General features: G+C 45.5%; 1 long non-coding RNA gene across 1 annotated transcript in view; it reads left to right on the top strand.

Moving 5' to 3' along the window:
* LOC137635949 (uncharacterized) overlaps nt 1-13,596 on the top strand; it is a 214,976-nt gene that overhangs the window by 169,699 nt on the left and 31,681 nt on the right. Inside the window, exon 4 of the long non-coding RNA XR_011042866.1 lies at nt 2,955-3,146. This is a non-coding gene — a long non-coding RNA (uncharacterized lncRNA). The remainder of the gene's footprint in view (nt 1-2,954; nt 3,147-13,596) is intronic.

Raw genomic sequence — 13,596 nt, 5'->3', positions numbered from 1 at the left:
TTGCAGTTAGTGTGGTCTAAATTTTTTCTAATAGAATTCAAACCAGTTACATTTAATGCTGTATCCCACGTGACTGCATAAGCGAGATAGTTGCAACGGATTTTGAATCTTTGCTGCCTTGCGGTTTTATACGTACAGTACAGTACCTTACATTTCAGATACAGGCTCCCATTTCTGTACAGTGTGTATACTATGTGTGCGCCTTATAAGAACCAAGGAAACTTTTTTGACGTGTTTTATTTTGCAGTGATTCTATTGCCTGTGATAATTCTCTTGCTATCCTTGGAAACACCCTAAAAACTACATGCCTGTGTTTTGACTGTAGACAGGATGGTACAGCACTTGTGGCCTACCTTTGCCATGGATTATAGACCTCATTTTGAAGGCTGTGTCGGGCCTTACTTGTTAAGCTAATTGACCTTGATTTATAATAATTGGCAACAGCATTGAGGTGGTAGATGAGATAAATAACGAATGTTATATCCCAAAAGTGGGAGACTATTTGTTATCTCCGCATTGGTCACACTTGGTTGACACATGAATTTCTGCTAGCTGACCAACACCAGCCTTATTGCGACAACTGTTTGGTACCCTTGACAGTGAGGCTTTTGTTGAGGGAATGCCCCATTTATAGTACTGAAAGAAATAGAAAAATGGTATGTTTGAGAAGGTGAGGATGGCAGGTTCATCCTTGCCAAGATTCTTGGACGTGATGTATTGTAGTTAGCTAGCAGTATTTTTAGGTTTATTTCAGAAGCAGATCTTCTGAAAGCCATTTAACTTTTATAATGACATCTTCGCTTTTATGGTTTTAATTGAATATTCTTTTATTCTTTATTTATGACAAATGATATTGGCATCAGTGACCTTAGATGTCAGGAGGCCAGAAAATTTCAAACCTATCAATTAATCAATTGACCTTGTGTACAAAACTTGTTTGTACAGTTTCATGTTTTTTTTTACCATCTGAGACATTTAGCCTTGTCACTTTCTGCTTTTCCATCTAGAATGACATAACATATTCTAAAGTAACCATGATATACAGCATTTTGACATTGTTACATGAGACTTCTGCACAAGCTGATCTGAAAATGATTATATTTTCTTTAACTTTTGTCAAGTTTCATTCAGGATGTAAAAAGGGACCAGTCAATGTTCTACTGAGTGAATGGCCCAGATGTATAGGAGTTTGTTTGCTATTCTCGCATATTATCCTGAGCTAAGAAATAATAGAATATTAAAGACTTACCTCCATAAACACATCTGCTTTGGCTTACCATCCCAGGGTATATACATCCTAGAGAAGTTGTCTCTCAATAAATGAATAACAAAAAGATATACAGTACTGTAACAGCAGTACAAGATAGGATTTATATCGTATTATACATCCTGCCATGTCTTTTAATCAGTCTACGTCAATATCTTCTTGAAAAGGTTTTACATCAACTCTTCCCTCTATGGTTGTCAGTCTTGTAATTGTTCTCCTTAACTCCTCTCAGTTCTAGGTCTTCATCTATCCCCATTTCCATGAGCATACCCTTATATGCTACAGCTCAGAGTAAAGCTAAATGCGCTTAAGCATATACCAATAAAAGGCGTTTACGAATCTTATGTATTTTAGGTATAGGACCTTATGGTCAAGATGGCCTATTAAGGACTTTTATGTTGCTTATGACCTGAGATCTATTGATAGCTGAATTATTAGATTGGCTGTGACTGCTTATATGTAAACTACCTGAGATCTTGTGTAATGGGAAACTCGTAGGTACAGCAGATGTCACCATGATACCTGTGTTTACCGGTACGAGGATGACCTCGGTTGTTGATAGATTGACTGGAAACACGATCACGTGGCATCAGTGCCTCATATTCATGGCAAAGACCTAATCCAGGAGGAAAATTGAATACAACTAAGTAGTGTTTACACTCATGGTAGCATAAAACTACAAGGGATGTCTTCTGTGAATTTCAGAGTTCTGTAGTCACTGTTCTGTGACCTGCGAGACCCTCTATAGCTTCATGTCCACTTTGCTTTCTTGTCTCATTGGATGGAGATGGTTTCATGAAAATGAAAATTAATTGGAGTTTAGTTTAAGGTCACTATTATTAATCAGGTGTTATTAGATTGTAACTTCGGTAACTACAGCTTCCTTCATTAATCTAGAGAAGGAGACTTTCCTGTTCTAGGCTGTATGACATAGATAGCAGTACAGATCCACCAGGTTCCCTTAAATGCTAATATCTTTACCTCTTGATTGACTGCAATTGTGTCTTTGATGTATTGAAGATTCTGAGCTCTGAAAAGGACATGGATACCCTTCTTTATTTCTTCTTGTGCTTTGTTTTCTGCCTTCAACGTTAACACCAGAATACTGTGGTTGGGAAGTAGCCAGTTTTGTCCTCAGATGGTCTGTGGGTCGACGTGGGATGATGTTGGGGAAACGGTGTGGGATATTATTGATGTGGGTATGAGGGCGGGTTTGGTGTGGGTGTAGCGGGTAACGAAATTAATAATTAAAACCGTTAAGTTTAAAGGAATGCTCTCTCTCTCTCTCTCTCTCCCTCTCTCTCTCTCTCTCCCTCTCTCTCTCTCTCTCCCTCTCTCTCTCTCTCTTGTGACAGTGTTGGGAAAGACGTAAGTATTCTGGGAGGGTCTGATGTGCACCCAGTGAGCCTTTCTGTCTTGATGAAGTGGCCATGACTGTGGAAGTTTACTGCACATGGCTTTCATCCACATAGCAGTTGCGTTTGAATATGGGAGGAATAGATTTTTAATTTACCTAGGAGCCGCCCACTGTTACTAGAAATTGTTTTTTAATGACAAATGCATACACACAACAACACACATATACTGTATTGGCTGTTTGTCCTGTTGAAGAAGTTTTCATATTGAAAATTAGGTTTAAGAAGAAAAAGGTTTATTGCTATTTAACCAACTACTTTTATCGTTTCAGGTTTTAAATTCTGCTCGTGATAGGCCGTAACAAGGGACAGTAACAAGGCCCCACCAGTGAAAAATAGCTCAGTGAGGAAAAGAAATAAGAAAATAAATAAACTATGAGAAATAGACTCTAGAAGGAACTGTCGAGCTCTAGCGGAACTAGAGCTCCAGTCCAGCAGATTGCCTTAAAGAATCCAGTAATCCAGTAAGTATTTTTGTATTTGTAGGTCCTGTTCATTTTTTGTAATTTTTGTATTTATGAACAGATGGATCCGTTTATCAGGTGTAATTATTATTATTGTTATTATTGTTATTAATATTATTATTATTATGATTATTATTACTTGCTAAGCAACAACCCTAGTTGGAAAAGCAAGATGCTATAAGCCCAGTGGCCCCAACAGTGAAAATAGCCCAATGAGGAAAGAAAACAAGGAAAAATAAAATATTTTAAGAACAGTAACAACATTGAAATAAGTATTTCCTATATAAACTATAAGAAAACTTTAAAATTACAAATGGAAGAGAAATTACATAGAATACTTGTACCTTGCATCTGAAATGTTGACAATGCTCTTTTACATGGGTCTCTTGCTTCTAGTACAGTATTATTATTATTATTATTATTATTATTAGGCACAGACAACCCTAGTTGGTACATGTATAATTGTTCCGTAACTGAAATACAAATCACGCTATTTAATATGGATAATTACTTTCGGCGTAGCTGAAATGACGAGCCATTAGAATTTTAACGAGGGTTTACTACCCCACCTAGTTTGCGGGGGGTAGGGGAGGGTAGCTTGCTACCCCCCCCCTCCCCCCTCACACACCTGTGCTTGAGCTCACTTTGATCTCGGCTCGGGTGGTAGTCGGACGTGTCCGCTCTCACCCTCGCCTCTCTGACAGCCATTAATGTCTCTGACTGCCCTTGTGGAACATTCATGTCGGCGGTCGAGACGAACCCTCACACCCTTTGCCCTTACTGTAGAGGCCAACGGTGTGATAGTGGTAATAATTGTAGGGAGTGGTCTACTTCCCAGTGGGAGAGGTTTTCTCGGTGACTTAAGAAGTCTAGGCAGGATATTTCTCCTACCAAATTTTCTTTGAAAGGAGGAAATCCCATGGATTCTTCTTCCGTTGCCCAAACCTCCTCCGAAGCTCCCACTCGATCGGTCTCTTTCGAGAGACCGTTGAGTGGTAGCATAGACCGTGGTTCTGTTTCCCGATCTCGGGGTTCGAGAGATGGCGTTGCCTTCCCTAGCGAGGCAGCTCCACCTCTTCCCCCGGGGGAGGATTTAAATCTAAATTTAAATGTAACAAATTTATTCCAGCTTTGGTCTTCCTTGGGGCTCGAGGGTTCGCCCTCCAAGGAAGCACTTATTGACATCATCCGATTAAGTGCCGCTGTGAAACAATCGCTGACTTTGGCAGAGGTTGATCCTCTGTCTATTGTCGATGTTGTGGTGTCAGAGGTATCCAATGCGGTATCTCCTAATACCTCTGCCTCTTCTCATCCCGCAGTAGCTGAAGGCTTAGTTTCTCCCGTTCCTGCTCAACCTACGAGGGAGAAACTAAGTCCAACAGTCTCTCCTGCTGGAGATACTCGCCCTCGGGGGAGTTCACTCACAGAGACTCCTCTTCGAAGGACTGCTGAAGGTCAGCTTTCTGTTCCAACGGCCCCCAGAGGGAGTATACGTCGCAAGGCTCGCCTTCCTCTTCACCGGAGAGGCCTTCCTTCACCTTATAAGATGGTGAGGAGGCACCTCTTCGGTTCATCATCATCGTTGCAGTCCGCCGCAGAGGAGCCTCGTCATCGATCACTGACTGTTCCTGCTACGAACCTGGATCTCTCTGCGGATTGTTCGCGCTCCCCTTCGGTGGAAGGTCGTCCTTTCTAAGGACACATCGACCTTCCACCCGACAGACCTGCTGACCTGCCGTCGCCGTTCCTGGCAGCTGATGCGCTTTATGCGCCAACAAAACCTGTCTTTCATAGTCAGGCACCGGTCCCTTCGGGGCAACAAGGGCATACACGCCATCATGCGCACACTTCCCTTACGCGCCATGCTAAACATGCGCGCCAACGATCACCTGACCTCACTGAGATAGCGCACAGGCGCTCACCTGTTGAGGTTCCTGAGATAGCGCACAGGCGCTCACCTGCTGAGGTTCCTGAGATAGCGCACAGGCGCTCACCTGCTGCTGTTCCTGAGATAGCGTGCCAGCGCTCACCTACTCGCCAGCGCGCTACTGCGCGCCTTTAACCTACTGCGCACCAACGCTCTCCTACGTGTCAACGCTTGCCAATGCGCCAACGATTTTCGGTTCTGGGTGCGGTAGGGAAGTCTAAGACTTCTTCTACTCGTCAGCGCTCGCCAACGCGCCAGCGCGCAATTGCACGCATTTACCTGCGCGCGCCCACGCCCATCCCCTACAGCGGCTACACACCGCCAGCCTGACGTGCGCCCACAAGAGGCGCGCCAACGAACACAGGTTCCGACTGCGAGCCCGCACGCAAGGGATATATCTCCTGCACGCGCCCTGCGACATCTTCTGGGGCGCGCGATCTCTCGCCCGCACACCCACGGGCCTTTCATCCTGATCCTGCGCGCCCGCATCCGCGCTAACATTCACCTTCGCGCGCGCGAGCGCACAATCAGCCTCCTGCACACTCTGCTGGGTCTCCTGCGCACGCTTCTACGCGCCATCGCTCGCCCGTGCGAGCCCTCCCAATCGCCCTCGCTCGCACATCAGCAGTCCCTCGCATGCGACCCCGGGTATTCCCAATCGCGCGAGCGCTAGCGAGCTCCCCCGTGCGATCGTCAATACCCTCCCGCGCGTGAGGCTGCAGGATAATGCATGGCAAGGTCGCCATTGCCACATCCCCCCCCCCCCGCAAACGCAGAACAGCGTGCTCGCCGGTGGGGGGGAGGGTTCCAGAAAGGTTCAGGGACATTTCTTCTTCCTTTTCTTTACAGGCGAACCCCTCCTATGGAAACTCCTCCCAGGGATCGGTCGATCCCTGTCCCTCCGGAGGGAGTGTCTGACAGTGCAGCCGTCAGCCAGCAGCCTTGGTTTGGGGCACTAGTCAGAGCGGTTATGGAGGCCTTCAAGCCTGTTCTCCCTGAATTGGGCCACAAATCCTTGGCTGCGTCTACCCCCCTGAAGAGAAGAAGAGGAGTTTCGGACGCGGTGACTTCTCCGAGGACTAAGCTGTCTCCTCGTAAGCCTTCGACGCAGGCACCCTCCCCTCCCCAGACTTTTTCTCCCTCCCTGTCGGACGAGGACTTCCCAGCCTCAGGGGAGTCACGTGAGGTGAGACGTTCCCCAACGCACCAATGGGGGAAACCCCACCTCGCACTGGAAAGTCGTCTTGGGTAAGGGCGGAGAAGAGCCTACCTCCGTTGTTGTTGGAGTCCTGCATCCCTCCCAGGAGGGAGTCGAAGGACTCTAAAACAGTACCGAAATACTCGACAAGACTTAAAAATGGAGCCAGCCAGTCACTCGGAGAACGTCCGCGATTCTCCCCAAGAAGAGCCTTTGGGGACAGGAGACTTCGCTGCGAGTCCATGTGGAGGAGAGCTACAGGAGTCAGAACATGCATTTTGGCAAGTTCTTACCCTTATGAGGACTCTCAATGGGTTTGCTGACCTAGAGATTCCCCCTCCAGAGGGCAAAGACACAGTCTTGGACCAAGTATTTGGGACTTAAAAACCCTCTAAGGCCAGTGGGGCTCTGCCCTGGTCTTAGGGGGTTAAGAGTACCAGAGACAAGATTGCAGTCCAGCTCTCTGAGCTAGCCTCCTCCAGCCGATCCAGTGCCGGCAATAAGCTTCTCCCACCTCCTCGCGTTCAGCAGAGGAGGTACTTCGAGATCTTAGAGGAGCCTTGTTTAGCTCTTCCCCTTCACCATTCTTTGGAAGAGCTTACCAGGGGAGTCCCTCTTGAGAGACTCTCCAACTGGCAGGTCTCATTCTCGGCGACTGAGATCCTTAATCAGGAGAAGGTTGCGAAGTGTGCTATACAGGCCACTAAGTGGCTTGACATCTGGTTAGGGACCTTAGGTATCCTGATACGTTCGGAGGATTTCTCCAAAGAATGTACCAGGAAAGCTATGGAGACCTTTCTACTCTCAGGCACTCGCACGATCGAGTTTCTGGCCCACCAAGTCTCGAACTTGTGGGCGATGACCATAATGAAACGTCGGGATGCGGTGGCTGAGAGGTTCCTTCTGAAGGTCCCTAGCACCGAGATAAGCAGGCTCAGACATTCTTCCGTGGAGGGAATGAATCTGGTTGAGCCTAAAGAGGTGGAGCATAGGGCTTTGACATCCAAGCCTTATAAGCCTCCAGCACCCCAGCAGCCCTGTCCTACCAAGACCACAAAACCGACAACGGCAGCGTAGACAATGGTGTCTAAGCCCTTTCCTGTCCTTCAAGGAAGGGAAAAATCCTAGAGGGAGCAGCCGAGGCCGCAAACGCTACGATTGGCAGTCCCCCTGCATGTCCACCAGTGGGGGGGATGCCTACAAAGTTGCGCAGACAGGTGGCAGCAACTCGGGGCCGATTCCTAGACGATTTCCGTAATCAGTCAGGGATATCGCGTCCCGTTCACAACATCTCTACCTCCCATGACGATGAATCCAGTGTCACTGAGCTCCCTTGCCATGGGATCAGCAAGGGGGCAGACCCTTTGGGCAGAAGTCCAGACCCTGTTGAAGAAGGGCGCTCTCCAAGAGGTCCTCGACGGGTCCCCAGGCTGTTTCAGTCGACTCTTTCTTGTACAGAAGGCATCTGGAGGCTGGAGACCAGTTATCGACCTCTCGGCTCTGAACAAGTTTGTCAAACAAACTCCGTTCAGCATAGATACCGCAGACACGGTCAGACTCGCAGTGAGACCCCAAGACTAAATGTGTACACTGGACCTGAAGAACGCGTACTTCCAGATCCCAGTACATCCGTCTTCAAGGAAGTACTTAAGATTCAGCCTAGACAACAAGGAGTACCAGTTCAAGGTGCTGTGTTTCGGTCTCTCCAAAGCACCACAGGTTTTCACCAGAGTGTTCACCCTAATATCGTCGTGGGCACACAGGATCGGCATCCGTCTCCTCCGTTATCTGGACGACTGGCTGATCCTAGCAGACTCAGCGTCATCCCTTCTTCAACACCGAAAGAAACTTCTGGGACTTTGCCAGGATCAGGGGATCATGGTAAATCTCGAGAAGTCCTCTCTGCTTCCCACTCAAAGACCGGTTTACCTAGGCATGATTATAGACACCAGTCTCCTTAAAGCCTTCCCATCAGACGACAGGATAGCAAGGTTGAGGAAGGTCGCAAGCCCTTTACTCAGATGAGAAGAGCTTCCAGCCCAATCGTGGTTACGTCTCCTTGGTCACCTCTCATCTTTGGCTCCTGTAGTTCCCAACGGTCGCGTCAGGATGAGATCCCTCCAGTGGCGACTCAAGTTCCGGTGGAATCAAGGTTGCGATTCCCAGGACGTCATGATCCCTATGGGACTTGCGGAACGGACGGACGGACCTCCAGTGGTGGGTGACAGACAAGAACCTACGAAGTGGAGTGATCTTCTCGTCCTCCCCCCGGATTTGATGCTGTTTTCAGACGCCTCAAAGAAAGGGTGGGGGGCCCACGTTCTACACCACAGGACCTCAGGCCTGTGGTCAGAATCAGAAAAGTGCCTCCATATAAATCTTCTAGAGATGAAGGCCGTTTTCTTGGCCCTTAAACAGTTCCAACAATACCTGGCGGGTCACTTTGTGGTGGTGATGAGCGACAACTCCACAGTAGTGGCTTACATCAACAAGCAAGGAGGTACCTTTTTGAAGCAGTTATCCTATCTTGCAGTAGAAATACTGAGATGGACCAAAGTCCACTCGATTCCACTATCGGCACGTTTCATTCCAGGCAAGAGGAATGTGCTCGCCGACAATCTGAGCAGAGCGTCTCAGATAGTGAGTACCGAGTGGTCTTTGGATCATCTAGTAGCCAACAAAGTCCTGACTTTGTGGGGTTCCCCGACTGTGGATCTGTTCGCGACAGCGTTGAGCTTCAAGCTTTCGCTGTACTGCTCCCCAGTCCTGGATCCCAAGGCGCTCTGGCAAGATGCTGTCCAACAACGGTGGGACAACATTGACGTGTACGCCTTTCCCCCGTTCTGTCTGTTGAGGAGGGTGCTCAACAAGACCAGAATATCAGTCAATCTTTCAATGACCCTCATAGCTCCGCTATGGCATCACGCGGAATGGATTCCGGACCTTCTGCAACTCCTAACGGAACTTCCGAGAGAACCCCCTCCATGACACGATCTACTCGGACAACCACATGCCAACATCTTCCACAAAGCCGTAGCTTCGCTACGACTTCATGCCTGGAGACTATCCAGCATCTCCTCGCTGAGAGAGGATTTTCGCAACAAGTTGCGATCAGGATGTTTGGACATCTGCGAAAATCATCCGCATCTGTCTACCAGGCAAAGTGGAAAGTCTTCTGTGGTTGGTGTCGTGGAATGGGTATCTCCACTCGATGCCACTATTCCAGCAATAGCAGAGTTCCTCGTGTATTTGTTGGAAGAAATGCGCCTTTCAGTCTCGGCGGTGAAAGGTTATCGCTCAGCCTTAAGTCCAGCCTTCAGGTTCAAAGGAATGGACATTTCTTCCTCGCTGGAATTTTCCCTACTCGTACGAAGTTAAGAACTTACCTGCCCTCAGTCAGAAGGGAGACCTCCTCCATGGAACGTGGTTCGAGTTCTCAGGTCTCTTAAGAGACTTCCCTATGAACCATTACGCCAGGCTTCAGATCGCCACCTAACTTGGAAGATGGTGTTCCTACTAGCTTTGGCTTCGGCCAAGCGGGTCAGTGAACTTCATGGTCTCTCGTATGACATCGCCCATTCAAGGGGATGGGTGGAGGTAACGTTCAAATTTGTCCCTGAGTTTATTGCTAAGACTCAGAATCCGGGGGTGGCGGACCCTAGGTTCGACTCCTTCCAGATTTCGAGTCTAAGTTCTGTAACAGATGACCCAGACCATCTCCTACTGTGCCCAGTAAGGAGCTTGAGGCTATATCTCAAAAGAACGGCTGCAGTCTGTCTTCAGGTGCAAGCATTGTTTGTTAGCACTGGGAGGATTAAGAGGAGGGTCACCAAGAACACCATCTTGGCATGGATTTGTAGGGTGATCCATCTGTCCCTGAATCCAGACCCTTCTCCGTCACGTCGCCCTAGAGCATATGATGTTGGGCGTAGCTACGTCCCTGGCCTTCAAGAAGAATTTATCAGTGACGCAGGTTCTTCAGGCTGGGGTGTGGAAGCGTCAGACGACCTTCACAGCCCAGTACCTGCAAGACGTGACCCACAGGAGGCTCGATACATTCTCTATCGGCTCTGTGGAGGCTGCACAACAGCTGGTTTAAAACCTCAGGCTCTTTATTGGACAAGTAGCAGAAGGTTGAGGGCATTGTTACCCGGTCTTAGTCTGCATGAATGAAAAGATTTGTCTGGCCCTTATTCTTTTTTTCATCTTCCCCTCTCTTGGGGAAAGCAGCATCCTGGGTTCTCTGCACAGCTGACCTCAAACCACTGCAGGTAAACCATATTTCCTTGTGTTCCTAGTATTAAGCCAATACTGTTATGTCCCTATACCCTGACGAGGTGGTATTGGGAGAGTCCTAGCGTAAAGTTTCCATCTAAAGGACTACAGGTCAACTTCCTAGGACAAGTCACACTTTATTATCCTTCACACACAGCTTGCGTAGGCCGCAGTCCTTGCGTAGCAAGGTTCTAGCGAGGTGCAGGGACTCCTTATTGTTGAGTGCTGACACACTCAAATAATGAGTACCCGGGCAAAGCCAAAAGCCAGTACTGGCCGGGACTTTCCCCCCTTCCTAATGGGTGAGTCACCCCTATTAAATAGCGTGGTTTGTATGTCAGTTACGGAACAAATGACAAATTCGTAGATAATTTGTGAGAGGAGTTTCTTATTGACTGTATAGTACAGTACTGTGCTTGAACTTTTACATGTGAACAATGTTTATAAGTCCATCTGAGGTGAATTAATTTTTGTCAAGACTATTGAAGTTAGTCTCCTTTCACACACTTTTATTTATTTTCTTTTGTCCTGGCCTTCTACCATTGTGCTTTTATAACTGGGGTTGCAGGCTTACTTATAACGATATGAAATATGATAGTAATAGTAATATTTAAGGAAAATTATACTTGTAACTTACTTTAGTACCCCTCATGACGAAATGAAGACCTCGGCTCTGTTCTGAGCAGTAGGTGATATGGTGTAGAGGATACATTGGTCCTGGTCTTTATGATTTTCCTGAAAAAAAAAAAAAAAGATCCTTACATTACAGAGAAAGGATTAATGAGGAAGAAAGAAACTTATCCCAAAGATAAATCTCTTTTGTAAGAACGTATTCTCCTTTTTTGTGTGGGGCTTGGATAACTAATGAGTGATTCTTAATCAATCTTGCAGTTAATAGGCTTTTAAATTTTGCTGTATACTTATACAGTATTTACAGCACTCATTCTGTCTCCTTTTTTTCTCACTTACGAACATTCTTTTTGCTGTGACTTTTCCGTGCAAGTTCATGGGCTTTTAGTCTACTGATGTTTAAATAAATGTTCCCACTTCAATCCAAGACCTGAGATTGGAAACTGCACTTGAAGTGTGTCAGTAATCAGCAACTTCTTAGGGAAAGGTTTATTTTGGTCTTCTATTTACAAAGAAAACATTCATGGTATAGATTTAGAGTTGAACATTACCTTAAAGAAAATCAGCAATGCCTCATGAAGTTTGAGTCCTGCAGTCACTGTGCTCTGCTTTCTATGACTGAGTACTATAACTCAGCAGTGTCTGAGATTCCTTTAGGGAGAATCGCTATCTGTCAAAGATATACTTTAATAAGAGAAGTATATCAACTTTGCTATGGTCTGTCAACAGTGGTTGGTCTTATCAGGTTGTAGGTTCCTTAAACAAACCTCCCTTCACAAAGCAAGAGAAGATGATTTTCTTGTTTTAGAATGTACAGTATGTCGTAGAAAGGAGTTTGGATCCACTGAACCACTAATTTCTCCCTTCTCCCCGGACTTTACGATCTTGGCCTTGTTCTGTCGAATCTTATGATCTCTGAAAGTGATGTGACCTACAAAGAACAATACTCTTTCATATTCCTTGTCTACCCTTTTTAATGTTTTCTATGCTTTACTATGATTCTTATGTCTGCAGTGCTCTTTTGTGTGTGAATGCAGATGGAACCTCTACCTGCTAAGTTGTGGAAAAATGTGTTGCTTTGATAATGAAACTTTAGATTCTAGACTGCTTTAATTTAGGCTGGGCTTATGATTCACTGTTCTGTACTGTATGAATGTATTAAAGAGAAAAAATTAAATATGCAAACATTTAATGGGGCAGTTTAATATACTTGTAGTGCAGTAGCATCAGTTTCTTCATCCCCTATATTCCATTTTTGGGAGTTATTCTGGTCATTGTTTATGCACTCTCATTTTCATTCATTACATACAATATGAAATGCATGTGTGTGTGTGTGTGATGGTACTTTTATAATGCTTGATCATCAAGATAGTGGTTAAGGAGGCTAGAATTTTGGTAATTTAGCTCCTGAATGAATTAGCGTATCATTTATAGATTAAATTATTATTTTTATTGTTATTATTATTATTTGCTAAGCCACAACCCTAGTTGGAAAAGCAAGATGCCATAAGCTCAGGGGCCCCAACAGGGAAAATAGCCCAGTAAGGAAATGAAACAAGGAAAAATTAAATATTTAAAGAATAGTAACATTAAAATATAAATTTCCTATACAAACTATAAATCTTTAACAAAACAAGAGGAAGGTAAATTGGATAGAATAGTGTGCCCGAGTGTACCCTCAAGCAAGAGAACCCTAACCCAAGACAGTGGAAGACCATGGTACAGAGGCTATGGCACTACCCAAGACTAGAGAACAATGGTTTGATTTCGGAGTGTCCTCCTAGAAAAGCTGCTTACCATAGCTGAAGAGTTTCTTCTACCCTAACCAAGAGAAAAGTAGCCACTGAACAATTGCAGTGCATTAGGTAACCCCTTGGGTAAAGAAGAATTGTTTGGTAATCTCAGTGTTGTCAGGTGTATGAGGATAGAGTAGAATCTAAAAAGAATAGGCCAGACTATTTGGTGTATGTGTAGGCAAAGGGAAAGAACTGTAACCAGAGAGAAGGATCCAATGTAGTACTGTCTGACCAGTCAAAGGACCCCATAACTCTCTAGTGGTAGTATCTCATCGCAGTGATATAAAGTATTCGACTTATTTGATATACCGTAGGCTATACTTCTTATTTGCATTTGATAAATTATATTAAAATTTGTGTATGTTTGCATAGACTAGTCAGCGTAAGACAAGGATATGGGATTAGTACAGTAAAGCCTTGGCTAGGTATATATTATTAATTTGACCACAGTTTTGACATATTTGCACTTGCTTGGTAATGATGTCAAACAATGGTTTATATAGTTGTATTCAATTTATTGATATTTAATGTACTTTGGCGTCAGCCTGGCTTTGGGTTTATTTGTGGTTTGACCGGCTTATTATGCGATTAAAATCGGGATTTGTCGTTTTGAGATTTTCTCAG

The sequence above is a fragment of the Palaemon carinicauda genome, unplaced genomic scaffold (genome assembly GCF_036898095.1).
Source record: "Palaemon carinicauda isolate YSFRI2023 unplaced genomic scaffold, ASM3689809v2 scaffold200, whole genome shotgun sequence".
Lineage (NCBI taxonomy): Eukaryota > Metazoa > Arthropoda > Malacostraca > Decapoda > Palaemonidae > Palaemon > Palaemon carinicauda.
The sequence above is the reverse complement of the archived record's forward strand: the minus strand, read 5'-3'. Positions and strand labels throughout refer to the sequence as shown.